Genomic DNA, 22,356 nt, shown 5'->3' on the forward strand with positions numbered 1-22,356 from the left:
CTGGGGGCCAGGGACAATTCGTGTTTTTGAGCCACAGTCTTTGCTTCTGTGTCCCCAGCCCTTAGCGTAATGCCCAGCATGCGAGAGGCACTCAGTAAATGCACTGAATGAATGAGCAGTTGTACAATTACTTTGAAGGCCTGGTCTACTCCAGAGGAGCCAGGCTCGGGGAGGTCAAGTGACCTGTCCTAACCGCCGAGCTGGGTCTGAACTTCCAGGTCAGCGCTGTCCAGTGGAAACAGGCAAGCCCCGTGCACGATTCTAAATGTTCCAGTGGCGCATTTTCAAAGCGGAAAGAAACGGGCGGCATTAACCCCGATGATTTATTTTGTTTAACCCAACACAGCCGAGATAATATTTCAACATGCCATCGCTATTTTATAATTACTGTATCTCGATCATGGCGGTGGTTACACGAATGCACACATGCGGTGAAAGGACGTAGAATTATACACACGTCAGTTTCCTGGTTTTGATACTGTACAATAATTATGATAATTACATAAGATGTCACCATGTGAAACTGAGTGAAGGGACCTCTGGGTACTATCTTTGCAACTTCCCATGAATCTATAATGATTTCAGAATGAAGCTGAAAATTTTGGAGATAGTTTACAGTTCAGATTTTTTTAACTTAAAATTTAAAGATGCAACCAAGTCTCTGAACTCTGGTGTGTGTTCCACACTCACAGCACATCGCAGCTGGGACCAGTTCAAAGGCTTGGTAGCCACATGTGGCCCGTGTGGCTGCTGCGTTGAACAGCGATCCTTCTCAGAGGGGGATTCCTGGAGGCCTCTTCAGTCTCTCCCACTTGCTGGTTGTCTGGTAGAAAAGCTACTTATCTTACCTTAGATAAGTTACTGCCTTCCTCTGAGCCTTAGTTTTCCTTATCTGCAAAGTGGGACTAATAGTGGTACTTATCCTACCCAGCTGTTGTAAGCGTTAAATGAGATACTGCGTGTCGGGTACTTGGTTCAGGCCTGGCCCATGGTTCACTAGAGCCGACATGTACTAGTATTGTCATCTTCGAAACCCCAAACTGCAGCTTCATCTGGTTCCCCTGATGTTATAATGCCCTCCTGCCTCTGTCTGCTAGCTGCTGGCCTCCCCAGGCAATGAATGTCCAAGCATCTCTTCTGGTTTTAACTGCTGAAAAGGAAGTAGGACCCTGTCCCCGTGCGTCTCTGGCACCTAACTCCTGTTGTTAACAGATACCCTGAGATACCCTGTAGCAAGCTGGCTGGGGGCTTGGAGGCCAGACCTGCAAAGATCGGTGCAGAGCTTCTTGCGAAACTCAGGACTTCCTTTCTGAGCCCTGGGCTGAACCCACAGCGGGCGGGGCAGGCGGGCGGGCAGCTGCTTTTCACCTTATAAGGCAACCCCTTGACACACAGGTGAGCAGGGGTGAGCAGGCCGCTGCAGGGGCCTCGCTCAGCCCAGCCCCCAAGGCGCTCCTAACTGGGGGTGTGCACCACAGGATCTCAGCCATGGGGGCAGGGTGTGTGTGATTTGACATCTTTTATGGTTTTAGAGAAGAAGGAAAAGACCGTGCACCACAAAAGCAGAAAAACAGTGCTTTATCGTGGTGAGAAATGCTGGGTTGACCTCCCAGACACTTATTGCAAAACCAGAATGTAACTAACCCCTCAGAGCAGAGCGCCTGGCTCACAAGAGACCGCGAAGGAGGCTGTGTGTGCCCCCCGGGGTGGCCACAGGAATCACCTGCAGAATTTAAGCCCGGTGGGGGGGGGTGGTCATTGGTTGGGGGGGCGTAAACCCCCATCCCCCCTCCGGAGCCTCAGGGCTCATCCTTGGGGTCTTCCCTGCTGGCCAGGTTAGGTTTTCCCACACGGTCCTTGAACCCTGTACTGTCTTCAGGGGACATCACCCTCTCTGCTCCACTTCATCGAGGCATCTGGGGTAGGGACGGGGGTGGGGGTGGAGGCAGGAAGGTCTCTGGGAGGTGGGATCTGAGCCGAGGCCTGAAGGTGAGGGAGTGGAGAAAGTGGGACACCTGTCCTGGGCAGAGTGGAAGGGCCCTTACAAAGGCCCTGAGCTGGGGAGTCGGTGTGCCCGTGACCCCATAGGTGGAGGGATGTCCAGGCCCAGGGTGTGGAGGCCGCAGGGTCTGCCTGGGACCGGAGGAGGTCACACAAGGGTTTCTAAGCAGAGAGGTGTGATCTGACTTAACTGATGGAAACTCACTGAGCTACAGGGAAGCCGGCCTGGGCAGAGTGGGGTGGGGGGCGGGTTGGGGGCACCAGTCTCCGTTCTGAGCAGCGCCGGTGTGTGTGGGGGGGGGCGCATGCGCGGTGCCGCACTCCTGGGACGCCAAATCCTCGTGCTGCTCCCAGGGCAGCGTGACAGGGTCCCCTCTCCCACCGCTCTCCCTGGCCGCCCTCTCCTGTGCTCTCCTTCCTGTGACCCCTTCGAGGACACTGATGGAGGTTTACTTGGATCATCGGTGAGGTGGGAAGAGGCAAGAACCGCGAGTAACTGTCCTAGACTCCAACCTTTGTACACCCTGGGATGCATGTCTCCACTTCTCATGCCATGTGAGGGGCACCCCCCGCCCCCTCTTCTCACACCCGCCCCCACTGTCCTAACTGAACCAGGGGTGACACGAACTGATTTAAAAAGGAAACCTTTGGGAGTTCCTCGGTGGCCCAGTGGTTAGGATTCCAGGCTTTCACTGCCATGGCCCAGGTTTCAACCCCTGGTCAGGGGAACTGAGATCCTACAGGCCGTGCGTCCAAAAAAAAAAAAGGAAACTTAAAAAAAAACACATGATCCAAGGAGCTCATTATGGAAAAGGGGAGCACGTGTAGAGAGCAGAAGCTGGATGGGACTGACCTCAGCCAGGTGATCAAGGCCAACACCAGCAGTGAGGGGTCTTGGGGCCCGTGTGTGCCCTTGATACCTGGGATGAGAGGGCACTGGACCTCTGGGGTCCTCATTCCCCAAATCCCAACTCCAGTCTAATCGTGAGAAAAACCTCAGACAAATCCCAGTAGAGAGGCACCTTACAGAACACCTACCCAGGTCATTACTAACCAGGAAAAGTCTGAGAAACTGTCAGAGCCCAGAGCTGCCTAAAGAGATACGATGCCTAAATGTAACGTGGGATCAGTATTGGTTCATCAGTGCTGACAAATGTTCGACACTAATGTAAGACGTTAATCACAGGGGAAGCTCGGTCTGGGACACACAGGAGCTCTTTGTATCCTATTCTCAACGAGCTTGTAAATCTAAAACTATTGTAAAATATTTTTTTGTGACAACAATGACCGGAGCAAATTGTTTTGCAGTGACCATGAGCGCCACCTTGTGGGCACACGGCTATATTAGCTGTGTCGGGTCTCCTCAGACACGCAGGGGCACAGACTGGGCTTGGGGAGTGGGATAGGCCTGCTTCCGGCCCTGCACTGGCTGCACATCCAGTGGGGAACGTGCAGAGCAAACACAGGACTCGTCATCGCAGCCAACATCTATCTGCACCTTTACCTTGGGCGGGAGACGGAGCTGATGCATCCCATTGTCACTGGTCCAGGCCAGCCCGGCAGGTGTAGCAGCTTTATTTCCTGCTGTCCCTCCAACCTTCTCAGCGTGATGGAGGGAGGGAGCCACCTTCTCATCCTTGGATGAAAAGCCCAGACATTTCCTGTGGTTTTTTTCTCTCCATTCTTAGGAAATTAGGTCCCAGGGTCACTTTAGATTGAAAGTGGTCCCATTTCATGAATTAAAAGTGTCCAGTCCCAGGTAGTAAAGTTTGGGGCTTGATTTAATATTAAATCTCTCTTCTCCCCTGGAGCACTTGCCGTGGGTGTCAGGGACAGGGCAGTTTTCCTCTTCTTTGCTCTTTTCTTCCCCTACAGCTGCTGTCTGTGGCTAGGGCTGCCAGATACAGCCACAGTATCCAGCTAAATATGTATTTCAGCTGAAAAACAGATCATTTCTTGTCAGTGTAAGTAGGTCCCATGCAATATTTGGGACTCTCCATGCTAAAGACCTAGTCATTGTTTACCTGAAATTCAGAATTAACGGGGCGTCTTGTATCTTTATTTGCTGCGTCTGTCCATCCTATTTCTGTCCCCTCCAGGCTCGTGGAGGAGGGAGGAGAGGTGGAAGGTAGGCAGAAAGTTTGTACTTGCCGGATGACAGTTTATTCATTTCCCATTGCTGCTGGAGCAAATTACCACAGATTTAGTGGCTCAAGATGTTCATTTATTCTCCTACAGTTCAGAAAGTCAGAAGTCTGAAATCAAGAATTCCTTCCCTTGCTTTTTCCAGGTTCTAGAAATCCTTCATCTTCAAACCAGTAGGCATAGCATCTTCCAGTCCCTCCCTCCCTCCTTCCTTCTTCTCCCCTCCCCCCCATCATCACATCTCTTTGTCTGACTCTGACACTCCCAATTTTTTTTAAAAAAACGATTTATTTATTTATTTATTTTTGGCTGCGTTGGGTCTTTGTTGCTGCGCGCGGGCTTTCTCTAGTTGTGGAGAGCAGGGCCTACTCTTCGTCGCTGTGTGTGGGCTTCTCATTGCGGTGGCTTCTCGTTGCGGAGCACGGGCTCTAGGCACGCGGGCTTCAGTAGTTGTGGCACACGGGCTCAGTAGTTGTGGCTCGCGGGCTCTAGAGTGCAGGCTCATTAGTTGTGGCGCACAGGCTTAGTTGCTCCGCGGCATGTGGGATCTTCCCGGACCAGAGATTGAACCCGTGTCCCCTGCATTGAAAGGAAGATTCTTAACCACTGCGCCACCAGGGAAGTCCTGTCCTGCTCTCTCTTATAAGGACCTGTGATGACACTGGGCCCACGTGGATAATCCGGGATCATCTCCCATCTCAAGATCCTTAATGTAATCACATCTGCAAAGTTCCCTTTGCCATGTCAGCTCACATATCCCCGCAGGTTCTGGGAATTAGGACCTGGACGTCTTTGAGGGCTGCTGTTCGGCGTCCCGCGGGAAGCACGCTGGCTTCAGGTCATCTGGGCCTGGCCCATGTTTTGAGCTGACTTTGATCTCATGGTCACCTCTGTGCATCCTTGGGAGGCCTCCTTGGCCACTGCAACTCCCCTGACTGGGCACTGCCTGCCCTGGGCTGGCTGATGCCCTGCAGCCTGTTGCCCTGGGGCCCTGGGGAGACTCAGTGTGATTCCAGGCGTCTGCGCCCAGGGTGTGTCTTGAATCCTGTCCCAGATCCTCTTCCTCTGACGGGCTGCTGGGTGGCAGGGTGGTGACTGCCGGGAGCAGAGCCCGCTCCGCTGCCCTCACACCTCAGCTGTGGCATGTGTGACGTGGCCATTGGCTGGAGCTCTCGGAGGGGCACTGTAGCCCCGAACCCCCAGGGCCTGAGGTCAGAGGCAGGCTCCCCCCTCTCCTCCCGGGGAAACAGACTCGGCCCTCCAACAAGTCTCTCCCCAGATCTCCCCTCATCTCCATGACCTTGACCCTTTTACACCTTCCTCCTGTGAGGGGTTGAGCCTCCCTGCAGTGGAGATGTGAGCTCACGGGAGGGAAGAAAGAAGGCATGCCTGGTAACTGGAGAACGGCCGGTGAGGCTGGGAGAGATGCAGACTGGGCGGAACGTTCCAGAGAAAGCGGAAATACACAGGGGACCAGGGGGTTGAGGGTCCCCGGCCTGCAGGCCAACTTCAGAAGAAGCTGCCTTTGCTGGGTCCGTGATGAGCTGAGGGCTCCCCAAACCAAGGTCACAGAGGGACCCTCTGGTCAGAAGGTCCCATTGTACCCATGTAATTTATGACTGTTGATGTCAGCTGTGATCATCTGCGTGCGGTAGCCTGGTCAGTTTCCTGCCCTGTATGGTTCACTCCGGTCTCCATTTCCATTCTGATCTCTCTGGAAGGAAGTCGCCGTGTGCAGCCCAGGCCCAGGGAGAGGGAGTCATGCTCTGCCTCCCCCACTTGGGAGCATCTGCATAAATTACTGGGATTCTTTGGAAAGGGAGAGGTACCTTCTCTTCCACATTTATTTAATCCATCACATATGTATGAACAAGTTTTATTAGCTTTGCTTTCAAGATTGCTTTCATGAAGCAGCAGCTGTATGAGTAGGGAAGGCCTTAAGCCTAAGGCTACGTTTGACAGAGATTCACCCAAATTGCATTACATGCTACAGTCCAGAAACTGAAAAGCCATTTATGCCTCAGTTCCTTTGGGATTTATTCTAAAGGCTTTTAGATTGTTCTGGAGTTGAGAATTTTTAAGCATAAAAAGTCCAAGTGGTCATGTAGAATGTCAGCACTGAAGTAGCCCAAGGCCTGTTTCTTGGTCATGCGCATCACTGTATTGGTGATGTTTATTTCAAATCTATTCTTTCAACGCAGGGGGGGCTGGAGACCCAAACTGCACCCTGAGTGACCTCAGAAAATTCCAGGTATTTCAAACTTGCTCTTGAGTTGAATGCCTGTAGCTGTATCCATGTGTGTTGGGGCCAGATCTATAACTGGTGTTCTCCAAATAAACCCAGTGTTTTAAAAAAGTCTACTTTTTATTGAAGTATAGTTGATTTACAATATTGTGTTAGTTTCAGGTGTAAACTGATTCACTTTTATATATATATGTGTATATGCGTAATGTTTTTTCAGATTCTTTTCCATTATAGGTTATTACAACATATTGAATATAGTTCCCTGTGCTATACAGGAGGTCCTTGTTGTTTATTTTATACATGGTGGTGTGTATCTGTTAAGCCCATGACCCTTTTTTCCCCTTCGGTAACCATAAATTTGTTTTCCTTGTCTGTGAGTCTGTTTTGTAAATAAGTTCATTTGTATCATTTTTTAAAGATGCCACATATAAGTGATATCATATATTTGTCTTTGTCTGACTTAATATGATAATCTCTAGATCCATCCATGTTGCTGCAAATGGCATTCTTTCATTCTTTTTATGGCTGAGTAATATTCCATTGTATATATGTACCACATCTTCTTTATCCATTCATCTGTTGAGGGACACTTAGGTTGCTTCCGTGTCTTGGCTATTGTAAATAGTGCTGCTATAAACATAGGGGTGCGTGTATCTTTTCGAATTATAGTTTTGTCTGGGTTTATGCCCAGGAGTGGGATTGCTGGATCATATGGCAACTCTATTTTTAATTTTTTGAGGAAACTTTGTACTGTTTTCCATAGTGGATGAACCAATTTACATTCCCACCAACAGTGTAGGGGGGTTCCCTATTCTCCATGCCCTCTCCAGCATTTGTTATGTGTAGACTTTTTAACCATGGCCATTCTGACGGGTGTGAGGTGGTACCTCATTGTAGTTTTGATTTGCATTTCTCTAATAATCAGTGATGTTGAGCATCTTTCCATGTGCCTATTGGCCACCTGTATGTCTTCTTTGGAGAAATGTCTCTTTAGGTCTTCTGCCCATTTTTCGATTGGGTTGTTTGTTTTTTTGCTGTTGAATTGTATGAGCCATTTGTCTATTTTGGAAATTAAGCCCTCGTTAGTTGCATCGTCTGCAGAGATTCTTCTCCCATTCTGTAGGTTGTCCTTCCCTCTTGTTTATGGTTTCCTTCGCTGTGCAAAAGCTTGTAAGTTTGATGAGGTCCCATTTTTAATTTTCATTTTTATTTCTATTGCCTTGGGAGACTGACCTAAGAAAACAGTGGTACAACTTATGTCAGAGAATGTTTTGTCTGTGCTCTCTTCTAGGAGTTTTACGGTGACCTATCTTATGTTTAAGTCTTTAAGCCATTTTGAGTTTATTTTTGTGCATGGTGAGAGGGTGTGTTCTATCTTCACTGATTTACATGTAGCTGTCCAGCTTTCCCAACATCACTTGCTGAAGAGACTGTCTTTTCTGCATTGTATATTCTTGCCTCCTTTATTGAAGATTTATTGACCATAGGTGTGTGGGCTTATATCTGGGCTCTCTGTTCTGTTCCATTGATCCATATGTCTGTTTTTGTGCCGACACCACACTGTTTTGATTACTGTAGTATTGTCTGAAGTCTGGGAGGGTTGTGCCTCTGGCTTGGTTCTTTTTCTTCAGGATGGCTTTGGCAGTTCTGGGTCTTTTGTGGTTCCATGTCAATTTTAGGATTATTTGTTCTAGTTCTGTGAAAAATGTCATGGGTAATTTGATAGGGATTGCATTATATCTATAGATTGCTTTGGGTAGTACACCATTTTAACGATATTAATTCGTCTGATCCAAGAGCATGGGTTATCTTTCCACTTCTTTGAATCATCTTCTATCTCCTTTATCAGTGTTTTATAGTTCTCAGCGTGTAGGTCTTTCATTTTGTTGGTTAGGTTTATTCCTAGGTATTTTATTATTTTTTTTGACGCAATTTTAAACAGGATTGGTAAACTCGGTTTTTAAAGAAATGTCATAAAAATGTACAGTTTGAAGCTTATGTAAATATTATAAATATACATGAAAATATATAAATAAAAAATATAAATATTATTAAAACATAAGCTTCTTCAAGCTCACTAATTCTTCCATATGGTCTGCTCTATTTCCAATGCTTTTTTTTTTTTTTTTTTTTTTTTTGCGGTACGCGGGCCTCTCCCTGTTGTGGCCTCTCCCGTTGCGGAGCACAGGCTCCGGACGTGCAGGCTCAGCGGCCATGGCTCACGGGCCCAGCCGCTCCGTGGCATGTGGGATCTTCCCGGACCGGGGCACGAACCCGTGTCCCCTGCATCGGCAGGTGGACTCTCACCCACTGCGCCACCAGGGAAGCCCTCCAATGCCTTTTAATGCATTTTTCATCTCATTGAGTTCTTCAGCTCCAGAATTTATTTTGTTCTTTTTTAGAGTTGAGTATCTTTACTGAAGTATTTCTTCTGTTCCTTAATTTTAGTCCTGAGCTCACTGAACTGCCTTTCTGAGTTCTCTTGTAGCTCTTTAGTTTGTTTATGACAGCTGTGTTGAATCTCTATCAGTTAGATCATAGTATTCCTTGACTTCATGTTTGGTTTCTGGAGACTTGTCATTTTCCTTTTGTGAGATGATGTTATTGTGGCTCTTCATGCTTGATGAGTTGTTCCTCTGTTGGCACTTTTTTTTTTTTTTTTTTGGTACGCGGGCCTCTCACTGCGGTGGCTTCTCCCGTTGCGGAGCACGGGCTCCGGACGTGCAGGCTCAGCAGCTGTGGCTCACGGGCCCAGCCGCTCCACGGCATGTGGGATCTTCCCGGACCGGGGCACGAACCCGCGTCCCCTGCATCGTCAGGCGGACTCTCAACCACTGCACCACCAGGGAAGCCCTGTTGGCACATTTGAAGTAGCAAACAGCTTTCTTCTTTGGGTAAAGTTTTTTTTTTTTTTTTTTTTTTTAATTCTAAGAATTCATCCTGCTAGTAAAAAATAAACCAACCAAACAAAAAAAAACCGTAACAGTAACTGCAGTCCAGCCACTGTCTGCTTTTATATAGCCAGTGAGCTAAGAATGACTTTCATGCTTTAAACAGTTGGAAACAAAATCAGAAGACTAATATTTTATGATGTGTGAAAATTATGTGAAATTCATATTTCTGTGTCCATAAATGTGTGACATAAACAGCCATGCCCAACTGTTCTTCTATTGCCTGTGGGTATTTTGGTGCCACAAGAGCTGTGAGTAGCTGTGACAGAGATGGTATGGCTTGAAAAATCAAAACTATTTACTGTCGGGCCCTTGACAGAAAAAGTCTGCCAACCCCTGGTTTTGTGCTTAGCCCAATAAAAGGCTTTTTCAGGGAGGAGAATGATGTCACTTGATGTTGCTTAGAATTGCTGGCGCTTGGGGATAAAAAGCAGACCGACTTTTAGTTGGTTTTATTGTCGGTATCTCTACAGCCGGGGGGCCCCCGCTGCCCCCCACTGCCTGCACCTGGGACCACCATAGCCCCCTGGCCCCCTGCCCTGGGCGTGCTCCGGCCTCTAGGAAATTGCCTTTTTGCACAGAATGCCACCACCTCGGATATTCCTGAAAGTATACTCACGAGGTTTGCACGCATAAGTACAGGGGATCTTATCCTTCCACTCCCTTGGCTGCAGGCGGCAGAAACCTGAGCGAGCGGAGACGAAGAGCTGGGGTTACTCCCTCGTGTCCAGGAGGGTGAGGGCGCCTGGGCTGCGGAACACTTTGCTCCCACGGGACAGCCTCGGTGCTCAGACCCATCTCTCCACGAGGGCCTGTGCCTTGCGGGCCTGAAGCATCCAGGCAGTCCCCAGGCAGCAGGCAAGAAGGGGCTCTGGCCAGGAAGCACCCGATTGGCAGGAACGGCGGGGACGAGGGTGAACAGAAAGAGTCTGGAAGGCAGTAGTCCCTTGACACAAAAAAGGAAAATGTTCAGATGGCCTCTGAGTTCTTTTTTTTTTAATTGAAGTACAGTTGACTAAAATGTCGTGTTAGTTTCAGGTGTACAGCAAAGTGATTCAGATATATATATATATATATATATATATATATATATTCTTTTGCAGATTCTTTTCCCTTATAGATTATTACAAAATATTGAGTATAGTTCCCTGTGCTATATCGTAGGTCCTTGTTGGTTTTCTATTTTATATGTAGTGGTATATGTGTGTTAATCTCAAACTCCTAATTTATCCCTCCCCTCCCTTCCCCTTTGGTAACCATAAGTTTGTTTTCTATGTCTGTGTGTCTATTTCTGTTTTATAAATAAGTTCATTTGTACTTTTTTTTTCCTTTTTTTAAGATTCCACATATAAGCAATATCATATGATATCTGTCTTTCTCTGCCTGGCTTACTTCACTTAGTATGATAATCTCTAGGTCCATCCATGTTGCTGCAAATGGCATTATTTCATTCGTTTTGTGGCTTAGTAAATTCCATTGTATATGTATGTATATGTGTATATGTACACTACATCTTCTTTATTCCTCTGTTGATGGACACTTAGGTTGCTTCCATGTCTTGGCTATTGTAAATAGCGCCGTTATGAACGTAGGCATGCATGTATCTTCTCGAGTTATAGTTTTCTATGGATATATGCCCAGGAGTGGGATTGCTGGATCACATGGCAACTCTACTTTTAGTTTTTTAAGGAACCTCCATACTGTTCTCCAGCTCTGAATTCTTTTTAAGCCTTGAAGTCTCTGTGTAGTTTTTAATATCCCATCTATTTTCCCGCCGTAGCTTCTCACCGTCCTGGTTTTTCTCCCTCTTATCTTCCCCAGCCTCTCCTCTGCAGCCAGAAACCCCCCAACCATCCCCTGCCCTCAATTTAATCATGCTCCTCCCCACTCATTCAGCAGGTGGAACTGAATGATAAAGGACTAGAAGACTGAGGGCAGGGACTGTAATGCTCACTGCTGTATCACCAGGCCTGGCAGGTGTATAGCAGGTGCTCAGTATGATCTGGGGACCTGTGACCAGCACTGCCCTTGCCCTTGGGACCTTACAGCTGTCCTAGCCCCACAGGCCCAGGACCATCAAGGTCAACCCGTAGTCTGACAAATCAGGCCTGTTCACCCAGCACACTGGGAGCCCTGGGCAGCTCAAACTGACAAAGGCAAAGACAGATTTCATAGGACTTTGTGGAAAGGTGGGGTTTGGGTGAAACTTAAGAGAAGCAGCGTTTCAACAGGCTCAGGGCCAAACAGGGCTGTGTGGGAAGCGGCCAGCATCTGGCCTGGGCTGCAGTGTAGACTCGGCTCCCGTTCCCTTGGGAACCAGAGTTAGGAGGCCAATGGGCCATCATGTCCAGAAACCACTTATATGGATCTGCACGGGGGTTGGAAATCCAGGCTGCTTCTCCATCAAAGTTGACTTAAATTCTCAGGCGGGAGCAGGAAGTTTCATTCTGCGTGATGTAATTTCAAAGAGTGAAGTTTCTGCTCATCTATGATTTTACAGTTCAAAGTTCTTTTTGAGTAAAACAGTCACTACACAAAAAAGGGGGTGATTATGGCACTTTACAGCTGCAGCTGAGTGTCCTTGAGAAATGTTGTTCCTCGTGAACTTGAGGACAGCAAAACCCAGCAGCTGGTTTCATCTGTGTCTGTTACTCTGCTCGATCCTGGGCTGCCATTTCTCAGTCTTGGGGGCAGGAGGAAGATTTCTGTGCTCACTGTTCCATTGGTTCTGGCTGGGAGATGGGTTGGAGGAGGCAAGGAGACTGTTATTGGGGTCTGGCCCAGACAGGGGGCCCTGGGGACATGGAGGGAAGTGGGTGGATGCAGGCCAGATCTTGGGGGTAAAACAGATTTAGTGAGTAATGGAACACGGGGAGAGAAGGAGGAGGAAGCATCCAGGATGGTTCCAGTTCTCTGACTTGGGCCTGGAAGGTGGTGGACGGCCCTCAGGAAGGAAGTAAATAGGAGATGCAGTTTTGGAGGGAAGAGTTTGGATTTGGCTGGGCTGAGTTTGAGATGCAACCTGATGGGCGTTAAGGGTCAGAGTGCAGTCTAGACCACCAGGTGGACGTGCAGGTTTGGGGGTCAGCAGAGCAGACAGGTGGGAAGTGAAGTCACCAGGAAGACAGGAGGAAGGAATTAATCTCAGGGAGGATGCGTAGCGTGAAAACTACCAGGGAGGGAGGGGAGAAAAGGCAGGGCTGAGTGACCTAGATGCCCAGGAAGGAGAGTTTTAATAAGGCTGACTGTGAACCCCTGCATGTAAGGACTGAAAGTGCCCCATGGATTTAGTGACAGAGCCCCTGGGGCCAGGTTTCAGTGGTTTGGGGAGCGAATGGAAGGTTTATAAATCCGGACAACAGTCCTGAGACATTTTGGAGTGAAGCTGGGGTCGAGGGGTTGAGGATGGGATGGGAGAAGCTGGAGAAGGCCTGAGGGTCTAGCTGAGTTTATTTATCCAGACTGGACAGACTTAAGAACGTTGAAATGCCACTGGAAAGGACTGGGGGTCAGAGAACCAAGACAGAAGTGAGGGCTCCCAGGAAGAGAGAGGGGCTGGGCTGCCGAGGGTTAGAAGCGGGGGTGGGGGGTAGGCAGGAGCCCGGGCCCTGGGATGCGAGGCTGCGCCCAGATTAGTTGGGGGAGGGAGAGGGGTGCCAGAGGAGGGTTGCCTGGGTCTTAATCTATGGAGGCCTCAGTAGCGGAGGGTCCCGCGGCTGGGTTACCTGCCTCTCTCGTCTCTCGCTGGGTCTCACTTAGGCCCGCTCTCCTCTCTCCCAGCTCCGTCCTCATCCCGGCCACACCCCGTACTCCCAAGGCCCAGCTACTTTACCCGAGGCCAGACAACCCCTCCCTCCCCAGGTGCTCCTCCCTGGCTCCTCCCGTGAATCCTCAGCCACTCTCTTTCCCAGTTCCGCCTCTAGCGCCTTTTCCAGCTCCTCCCACGGCGGCTCCCCAGGAATCCCACCTCCTTCCTTCCTGCATCCGGCCCCGCCCTTACCCTTCTGCGCCTGGCCGGCTCCCCATGAGGTGCATATCCATTGGCTGAATTCTTTATAAGGCTCCGCCCCTAGACTTCCGCTTCTGCGATTGGGGCAGATAGCCGTCCGTCAGCGCTGTCGCCTGGCAACGGGGTGGGCGGCTCTAGAGGAGCACCTGTGGACCGCAACCGGAAAGGCAGGTCGGGTCGGCTCTGGGGCTGAGGGTGAGGGCTTCGGTGGGAGGAAGGGTGGGGGTGTGGGAGGGGGAAGGTCGTTGGTCAGGAGGCCTGGAGGGAGCAGCCTGGCCAACTTAGGGTTGGGGGCGATGACCCTGGTCCTGGGAACGAATGGTGCCAGAGTGGACCTGGGCCCTGCCCCTCCCTGGCAGCCCGTGCCTCTCTGCCCAGCGGCGGGGTGGGGAGTGGTGGGGGGATAGCTGCGAGGGAGGAAGAGTCTCTCCGCGTGTTGGAGCACAGAATCACTCCTCACATTCTGCTTGCCGTGTGGTTGAGATCGGAGGGTTCCGGCAGATTCTTACCCGAGGGTTCTCAGGGTGGAGGCCCGCTGTCAGAAGGGAAAGCGAGAGAGAGCTGTAGAGACGCAGGAAGAACTGGGGAGCGTCGGCGGGAGGAGGCGAGGCAGGGGGCTGTACTGGAGTGTGTGCCGGGCTGGGGCGGTCTCTCTAATGACCACAGCCTACTCACTTTGTCCCCGGAGAGTGGAGCTGATGGTTAAATTTAGGGCAGAGGGGAGAGAAGAAAGTGCTCCTAGGCTGACACCCTGCAGATGAGCCACTGGGGCTCCCTGGAGGGAGGGAAGCCAGCACAGGGCAGGAGCGGGACAGGTCACCTTCTGGCTAGCAGGGACTCTGCACAGCTGGCGGCTGGCCCAGGCTCAAGCTGACCCTTCGCGGAAGGTTCTGGGATGTAAACAAAGCTTGAAGCAGATGAGGGGCTGGGAGTCTTCGCAGAAGGGGCGTACTGAGGGCCAGATTGCTGCTCCCAGGACTGTGGCACCTTGGAGGTGGAGGGTCCAGGGTGTCCCTCGAGCACAGGAGTCCTCAGAGAGGCTCTGAAAAGAGGTGCCTGAGCCATGCTAGGATGCCAGCAGGAACTGCGGCCGATTCTGCAGAAAAACAGCTCCTGGCTCCCTCCCTAGCCCTGGGGAGCTTGTTCCTTCCAAGCTGAGCTGTTTTGTTCTAAGGCAAGAAACCTTCTGTTGCCTTGGGCTCATGTGTCTCCTCCTCTGGCCTCCAGAAAGCCGAATTATTGATAAATGCCCGATGCTGCCTCATTTAATCCTTTCCCCTCATTACAGGGCTGGTGGCACTGTCCCTGTGTTACTAGGGTTGGAAAAGGCTTCATAACGTGCCCTCAGTCTTAGCACCGACCAGTGTCAGAGCTTGGACTCGGATCTGTGCACCTTTGCTTACACCGCCTGGATGCCAGCACACTTCAGTGCCCACCCTCCCGCTCTGCCCCACGGCCCTGCATCTTTGGAAGCCAGTTTCTCATTCTCAGTCCTACTCACATTTGGGGCCAGGGACTTCTTTGTTCAGGGGGGGCTGTCCTGTGCGTTGTAGGGTATTTAGCAGCACCCCTGGTTGGTATCCTCTAGATGCCAGCAGCACCCCTCTCCCTGGTCGTGACAACCAGACATCATTGCCAGCTGTCCCCCCGGCAGACAGAACCGCCCCCAGTTGAGAACCGCTGGGGTTAGCCATCTTAAAGGAACACTGAGGCGCGTCCTCTTGAAAGAGAATGTGATATACGTAAACCTGCAGGAGACTCAGGCCAGCGCTGGGTTGTTTTATGCACAGCTTGCCCGGAAAAAAAAGCCTGTGGCACATATCGAGGTGCACCCAGGACAGTCCCGTGAGAAAACCATGGCCAGGGACTGAAAGAAAGTTCAGGAATATGCATCTGGGGAGAAGTAAGGACGCATCAAAGGCCTTCAGTTCCTCCCCAAAGTTGATTGAAGAGATTTCAGGCCTGATAAAATGATGCAGTCCAGGCTGGAGGAACTTGGGGACGCTGTACCACTGCCACTACTTCATCCCGCCGTGTGGAGCTCTAACAGGAGCGGGCTGTCCTTGGAGCTGCCTAAAGATGTGTCCTCTTACCAGTGCCCTGCGGACGCCGAGAATGGTGGGCCAGGGGCCTGGGGCATGGTCTGAGAGGCTGCCCTTCCTTCCACCTTTTGTTGACTCCAGGCCGGTGGCTCCTGCTTGAGGGCGTAGCAGTTCCTCCTCCTAGAAGAAAAGCCAGTGTTGCCAGCTGCCCTGCTTCTGGGCCATCCCTGGCATCTCTTCCAGGGGCCGCCCTGAGCCTACCGCATGCATGCCGATGGGCCGCACCTCTCCTGTGCATTTCTGCCCTCCAGTCCTCCCTGTGGGCACCTCGCCCAGCTCTGGTCCTTTCTCGAAGGCATTTGGACCCTGAGGAGGCCAGGCTGCTGTTTCCAGACAACAGTGGAGGAGCCTGTTTCCGGTGGGACAGAGGAGGGGGCTGGGATGGGCTGGAAGTGAGTGGCTGGGTGGAGGCAGATGAGGCCGCCTTGCTCTGTAGACCCCTCTGGCCCCCTCCGCACACCAGACCTCGCCTGGACGATGTCAGTTTCACCCTGCACCTTTGTGTGCACTGTCCCTGCTTCCTGGGTGAACCACCAGTGGGTGCCGGAAAACCCAGCCAGAACATGTCCTTTGGGACATTTTCCACTCTCGCCCCATCCCTGCCGATCCCCGCAGCATTTGCTGGACGGGACGCTCCTGCAGGCCCTGGGCCTTTCTGAGGCTTCTGTCTGCTCTCCCTCTGACGGGGGCCTGGCCTAGGAGACACTGAGTTATCTGTTGGAGGAATTAGACGCATGTGCTGATGTCAGGAAGGCCAGTGTGCTGGAGGGGGCAGGCCCCATGACCTCTCAGTGGCGCTGCCCCTGGTCGCCCTGATTGCTCAGTCATGGAACATCTGGGAATGTCTGAGAAGAGGCATTTACGTGTTGGCAGCCTTTTAGCCCCAGACGTTCCCCTAAAAGAGGCTGGTATCCCCCGGTCGAGCGATTCCTTGGTTTTGAGAAGGAAGGATGTTTTCCCAGGATGTGGGGAGTTTGAGGTGCGGCATGTAGATGGAGCCCCTGTCCTTGCTGTGAGCTCTCCCTGGTGGCCCAGGCCTGGTGGGCCATGGGGTACAGAGGTGGGCCGGGGACTGGTCACGGGTGGTGGAGTGAGTGGCACTGATCCAAGGGCCCCTGAGTGCCTGGGGTCTGGGAGTGAGTCCCCTGGGGCCCGAACGTGAGGGACCCAGGCAAGGCCGACCTCCTGGAGTGAGCACACGGGATCTCACGAGCTGGTGAGAGAACAGGCTGTCCACCCGAGGGGTGGGTGGGGAACAACATAGCTGTTGGACCGGCACGTCCCCGTGCGTGCGTGTACCAGGCTGACTCAGGTGCTGGCCAGGTGGCCGTGCGGCAGTCTCTTTAATGGCATTCAGATTCTGCGGTGGGTGAGTCAGGCGTGCAGGTGTGGGTGCCGCGCAAGCAGAGTGAGTAAGGAGGGCCCTGTGTCCCCGTCAGTTAAGGCAGCAGTCGGTTCTAGGAAAGTCAGGAATGCTGGGTAGTCGTGGAACCTGAGGCTGAGTAGATGATGAGGGGTGCAGAGGTGGACATGAGGGTCCTCTGAGCCAGACAACGGGCAGAAGGGAACTGTCCACAGAGACTGGTGTCTGACGTTCCGAGGGGACCACACGCATCCGCCAGGTCGGCCTTGGGAGCCCACCTGGGTGGGCACGGCTGTCACCGGCCTGGAGGGTCCAGCTCTGATATGCAGCTGTGCTGACATCTCAGAAACCTTTCCCCGCAGGTGTTCAGAAGGCCGCCATCTCTTCCAGAGTTTAGGTGAGTCAGGGGCCTTCTCATGTCACAAACCTTAAGGTTTTCTAGATGAAGTGAAGAAACGTGGTGATCTTTGCTAGGAAGACCCTGAGAACGAAATAGCTTTCACTAGGGTACATTTTAATTCATTTATCATTTCCAGGATTTCAGCAGGATAACAAGGGAGGGACGCAGGGAGAGTTGTGTGACAGATCTTTTGGTGACTTGACAAATTAACACAGATTTTGAGAGAATCTTGAATTTCCCTGGTTGGAAGGGTGTGAATCTAAAAATACTGTTGACTAAAGCCATCGTGATGTATCGCTAATGGAAGTAAAGCGGGGGTGAACCCACTGAAAGCAAAATCATGCTGTGTAGACAGATCAGGTCACTGTGCGGGGACCCAGAATAACTCGCGGCCTGCTTTCTGGTCCACAGAACAGGGCAGCGTCCTTCTTAATTATCACCCTAGCCCTTCTCTGTTCCTCCTGCATCCTCGATGAAAAGGATTAAGCTACCCGGTCACTGAATGGCATCAACCCCTTCTTTGAGCCTTCCAAGAAAGCAGCCCCCTTCACACTCTCACCGAGACCCCGCGCTTCCTCGCTGCCTTGGGTTGGAAATGCAGCTCTGACCACACGCGTACTCCTGCTTGTCGATAGCCAGGGGGCACCGACCTATTTTCTATTGTGATTTCTCTTAGGCGTGGCTTTCAGACACTTAATACTAAGAGCACGGCTTGGCAGTTGGCAGAATATATTAAATTAACTGCAGCGTCAGTGATGTTCGTACCTTCTTTCTGCCTTTGCTTGGCACTCTTTCCTACTCTCTTCCGGAAGTGGCAGGTAGTTAAAAATCAGATGATGATGGCTCGTCTCCTCATCCACTCCTACGTGATCAGGTTGTTTCCTGGGGCTCTTAGAAAAGTTGACAAACAAGACGGGTCTGCCTTGGCATGGCTGCTTGGGCTGTGCCCCCTGGAGGGGACCAGGCACCCGGTGGTGCCACTCGCTGTATCTTAGACATGAAGAAAGCCTCACGCAGGCAGGACCTTGAGCCCAGGGCCAGAAGTTTTCCTTCTTGGCTCTTAGGCTGCTGAAAAACTTGAGAATTGGAACCAGTTAGATCAGGTGGCCCGTGAATGATAGCCCCAAACTGGGCTGCACAAGCACCCGTTTCCAGCAGCCTTTGCAAGTGCGCTACAGCTCCTGTCCAAGGAGCCGTCTGCTGGACGCTTCCTGTTTGGGGCAGATGGGCACCCCTGCCAGAATGGCTGGATTAAAAAGATGGAAAAATAGCAAGAATGTCAGAGAGGATATGGAGAAATTGGAACCCTCATGCTTTCCTGCTGGGAATGTAAATCAGAAAATAGTTTGGCAATTCCTCAGAAAGGGAACATCAGATTATACAACCCAGCAATTCATTCCTAGGTATAGCACCTGCCGCCCCCAAATTTGAAAGCAGGGACTCAGACAAGTACATGTACACATATGTTCACAGCAGCACTGTTCACAACACCCAAAGGATAGAAACAGCCCCCAATGTCCATCAGCAGACGAATGGATAAGCCAAAGACGGCATCTCCATCTACCATAATTATTATTCACCCATAAAAAGGAGTGAAGTACTGATCGTGCTACCATGCAGATGAAATTTTAAAACATTATGCTGAGTGAAAAGAGCCAGACCCCAAAGACCATGTACTGGATGATTTCATTTACATGAAATGTTCGAAATAGGCAAATCCACAGAGAAAGCGCATTAGTGGTTGCCAGGGGCTGAGGGATCGGGGATGGGGAATAACCGCTCATGGGTGTGGGCTGTCTTTTGGGGTGATGGAAACGTTTTAGAGCTAGATAAAGGTGGTGGTCTCACAATGTTGTGAATGTCCCAAATGCCACTGAATTGTTCACTTTTTTTTTTTGGTACCTGGAGTTTATTTTTTTTTATCTTTTGTTTTTATAAATAGATCTTTTGGGGGGAATAATCGCTTTACAATACAGTTTCTGTTGTACACCAAAGTGAATCAGCCATATGCATACATATGTCCCTTTAGCCCCTCCCTCTTGAGCCTCCCTCCCACCCTCCCTATCCCATCCCTCTAGGTCATCACAGAGCACCGAGCCCATCTCCCTGTGCTATGCTGCTGCTTCCCACTAGCTAACTATTTTACATTTGGTAGTGTGTATATATGTCAATGCTACTCTCACTTTGCCCCAGCTTCCCTCTCCCACCCTGTGTCCTCAAGTCCATTCTCTATGTCTACCTCTTTATTCCTGCCATGCAACTAGGTTCATCAGTACCATTTTTTTTTTTTTTTTTAAGATTCCATAAATATGCGTTAGAATACAGTATTTGTTTTTCTCTTTCTGACTTACTTCACTCTATGACAGACTTTCGGTCCATCTACCTCACTACAAATATCTCAATTTCGTTTCTTTTTATGACTGACTAATATTGCATTGTATCTATGTGCCACATCTTCTTTATCCATTCATCTGTCGATGGACACTTAGGTTGCTTCCATGTCCTGGCTATTACAAATAGTGCTGCAGTGAACATTGCAGCATGTCTCTTTTTGAATCATGGTTTTCTCAGGATATATGCCCAGTAGTGGGATTGCTGGGTCATATGGTAATACGATTTTTAGTTTTTTAAGGAACCTCCATACTGTTTTCCATAGTGGTTGTATCAATTTACATTCCCACCGACAGTGCAGGAGGGTTCCGTTTTCACCAAACCTTTCCCAGCATTTATTGTTTCTAAATTTTGTGTTAATAGCCATTCTGACCGGCGTGAGGTGATACCTTATTGTAGTTTTGATTTGCATTTCTCTAATAATTAGTGATGTTGAGCATCTTTTCATGTGCCTCTTGGCCATCTGTATGCCTTCCTTGGTGAAATGTCTATTTAGGTCTTCCGTCCATTTTTTAATTGGATTGTTTGTTTTTTTGATATTGAGTTCCATGAGCTGTTTGTATATTTCGAGATTAATCCTTTGTCTGTTGTTTCATTTGCAAATATTTTCTCCCATTCTGAGGGTTGTCTTTTTGTCTTGTGTACTGTTTCCTTTGCTGTGTAAAAGCTTTTAAGTTTAATTAAGTCCCATTTGTTTATTTTTGTTTTTATTTCCATTTCTCTGGGAGGTGGGTCAAAAATGATCTCGCTGTGGTTTATGTCAAAGAGTGTTTTTCCTATGTTTCCCTCTAAGAGTTTTATAGTGTCTGGCCTTACATTTAGGTCTTTAATCCATTTGGAGTTTATTTTTGTGTATGGTGGTAGGGAGTGTATTTCATTCTTTTACATGTAGCTGTCCAATTTTCCCTGCACCACTTATTGAAGAGGCTGTCTTTTCTCCATTGTATGTTCTTGCCTCCTTTGTTGTAAATTAGGTGCCCATATGTGCGTGGGTTTATCTCTGGGCATTCTGTCCTGTACCATTGATCTATATTTCTGTTTTTGTGCCAGTACCGTACTGTCTTGATTACTGTAGCTTTGTGGTATAGTTTGAAGTCGGGGAGCCTGATCCTTCCAACTCTGTTTTTCTTTCTCAATATTGCTTTGGCTATTCGGGGTCTTTTGTGTTTCCATACGAATTGTAATGGCATTCTAATTCTGTGAAGAATGCCATTGGTAGTTTGATAGGGATTGCATTGAATCTGTAGATTGCTTTGGGTAGTATAGTCATTTTCACAATATTGATTCTTTCAATCCAAGAACATGGTATATTTCTCCATCTGTTTATGTCATCTTTGATTTCTTTCATCAGTGTTTTATAGTTTTCTGAGTAGAAATCTTTCGCCTCTTTAGGCAGGTTTATTCCGAGGTATTTTATTCTTTTTGTTGAGATGTTAAATGGGATTGTTTCCTTAATTTCTGTTTCTGATTTTTCATTGTTGGTGTATAGGAATGCCAGAGATTTCTGTGCATTAATTTTGTATCTTGCAACCTTACCAAATTCATTGATTAGCTCCAGTAGTTTTCTGGTAGCATCTTTAGGATTCTCTATGTATAGTATCATGTCATCTGCAAACAGTGACAGTTTTACTTCTTCTTTTCCAATTTGTATTCCTTTTATTTCTTTTTCTTCTCTGATTGCCGTGGCTAGGACTTCCAAAATATGTTGAATAAGAGTGGCGAGAGTGGACATCCTTGTCTTTTTCCTGATCTTAGAGGAAATGCTTTCAGTTTTTCATCATTGAGTATGATGCTTGCTGTGGGTCTGTCATATATGGCCTTTATTATGTTGAGGTAGGTTCCCTCTTTGCCCATTTTCTGGAGAGTTTTTATCATAAATGGGTGTTGAATTTTGTCAAAAACCTTTTCTGCATCTGTTGAGATTATCATATGGTTTTTATTCCTTAATTTGTTAATGTGGTGTATGACATTGATTGATTTGCATATATTGAAGAATCTTTGCATCTCTTGGATAAATCCCACTTAATCATAGTTTATGATCCTTTTAATGTGCTGTTGGATTCTGTTTGCTAGTATTTTGTTCAGGATTTTTGCATCTATATTCATCAGTGATATTGGTCTGTAATTTTCTTTTTTTGTGATATCTTTTCCTAGTTTTGGTATCAGGGTGAAGGTGGCTTCATAGAATGAATTTGGGAGTGTTTCTCCCTCTGCAATGTTTTGGAAGGGTTTGAGAATGATTAGGTGTTAGCTCTACTCTAAGTGTTTGATAGAGTTTGCCTCTGAAGCCATCTGGTCCTGGACCTTTGTTTGGTGGAAGATTTTTAATTACAGTTAAAATTTCATTTCTTGTGATAGGTATATTTTTTATCAAAAATAGTTATATTTTTTAAGATATATTTTCTAATTCTTCCTGGTTCAGTCTTGGAAAATTGTACCTTTCCAAGAATTTGTCCATTTCTTCGTGGTTGTCCATTTTATTGGCATATAGTTCTTTGTAGTAATCTCTTGTAATCCTTTGTATTTCTGCAGTATCAATTGTGATTTCTCCTTTTTCATTTCTAATTTTATTGATTTGCATCCTCTCCCTTTTTTCCTTGATGAGTCTGGCTAAGGGTTTATCAATTTTGTTTACCTTCTCAAAGAACCAGCTTTTAGTTTTATTGATCTTTGCTCTTTTGTTTGTTTCTATTTCATTTATTTCTCCTCTGATTTTTATGATTTCTTTCCTTCTACTGACTTTGGGTTT

At 48.8% G+C, this 22,356-nt stretch overlaps 1 protein-coding gene and 1 long non-coding RNA gene across 10 annotated transcripts in view; one reads left to right on the top strand and one right to left on the bottom strand.

The window, feature by feature from the left end:
* The window catches only part of MEAK7 (MTOR associated protein, eak-7 homolog), a 101,730-nt gene that overhangs the window by 19,332 nt on the left and 60,042 nt on the right, over positions 1-22,356 (top strand). For 2 of the 9 annotated variants that reach the window (XR_012328138.1, XR_012328139.1), the window contains exon 1: positions 16,604-17,213. The exons of 2 other annotated variants lie outside the window; for them this stretch is intronic. The gene's annotated coding sequence lies outside the window, so the exon portion shown is untranslated. Of the gene's footprint in view, positions 1-13,406; positions 13,523-16,311; positions 17,214-22,356 lie in introns of those variants that run through there. 5 more of the 9 variants (XM_033844290.2, XM_073796408.1, XM_073796411.1 and 2 more) reach the window with 5 other exon arrangements.
* On the bottom strand, positions 9,292-13,334 carry LOC141277178 (uncharacterized). Its single transcript, XR_012328141.1, has 2 exons — positions 13,068-13,334; positions 9,292-12,074 (listed from the first exon to the last, which is right to left on the bottom strand). It is a non-coding gene; the product is annotated as an uncharacterized lncRNA (long non-coding RNA).

This window comes from Tursiops truncatus, chromosome 19 (assembly GCF_011762595.2).
Source record: "Tursiops truncatus isolate mTurTru1 chromosome 19, mTurTru1.mat.Y, whole genome shotgun sequence".
Taxonomy (NCBI): Eukaryota; Metazoa; Chordata; class Mammalia; order Artiodactyla; family Delphinidae; genus Tursiops; species Tursiops truncatus.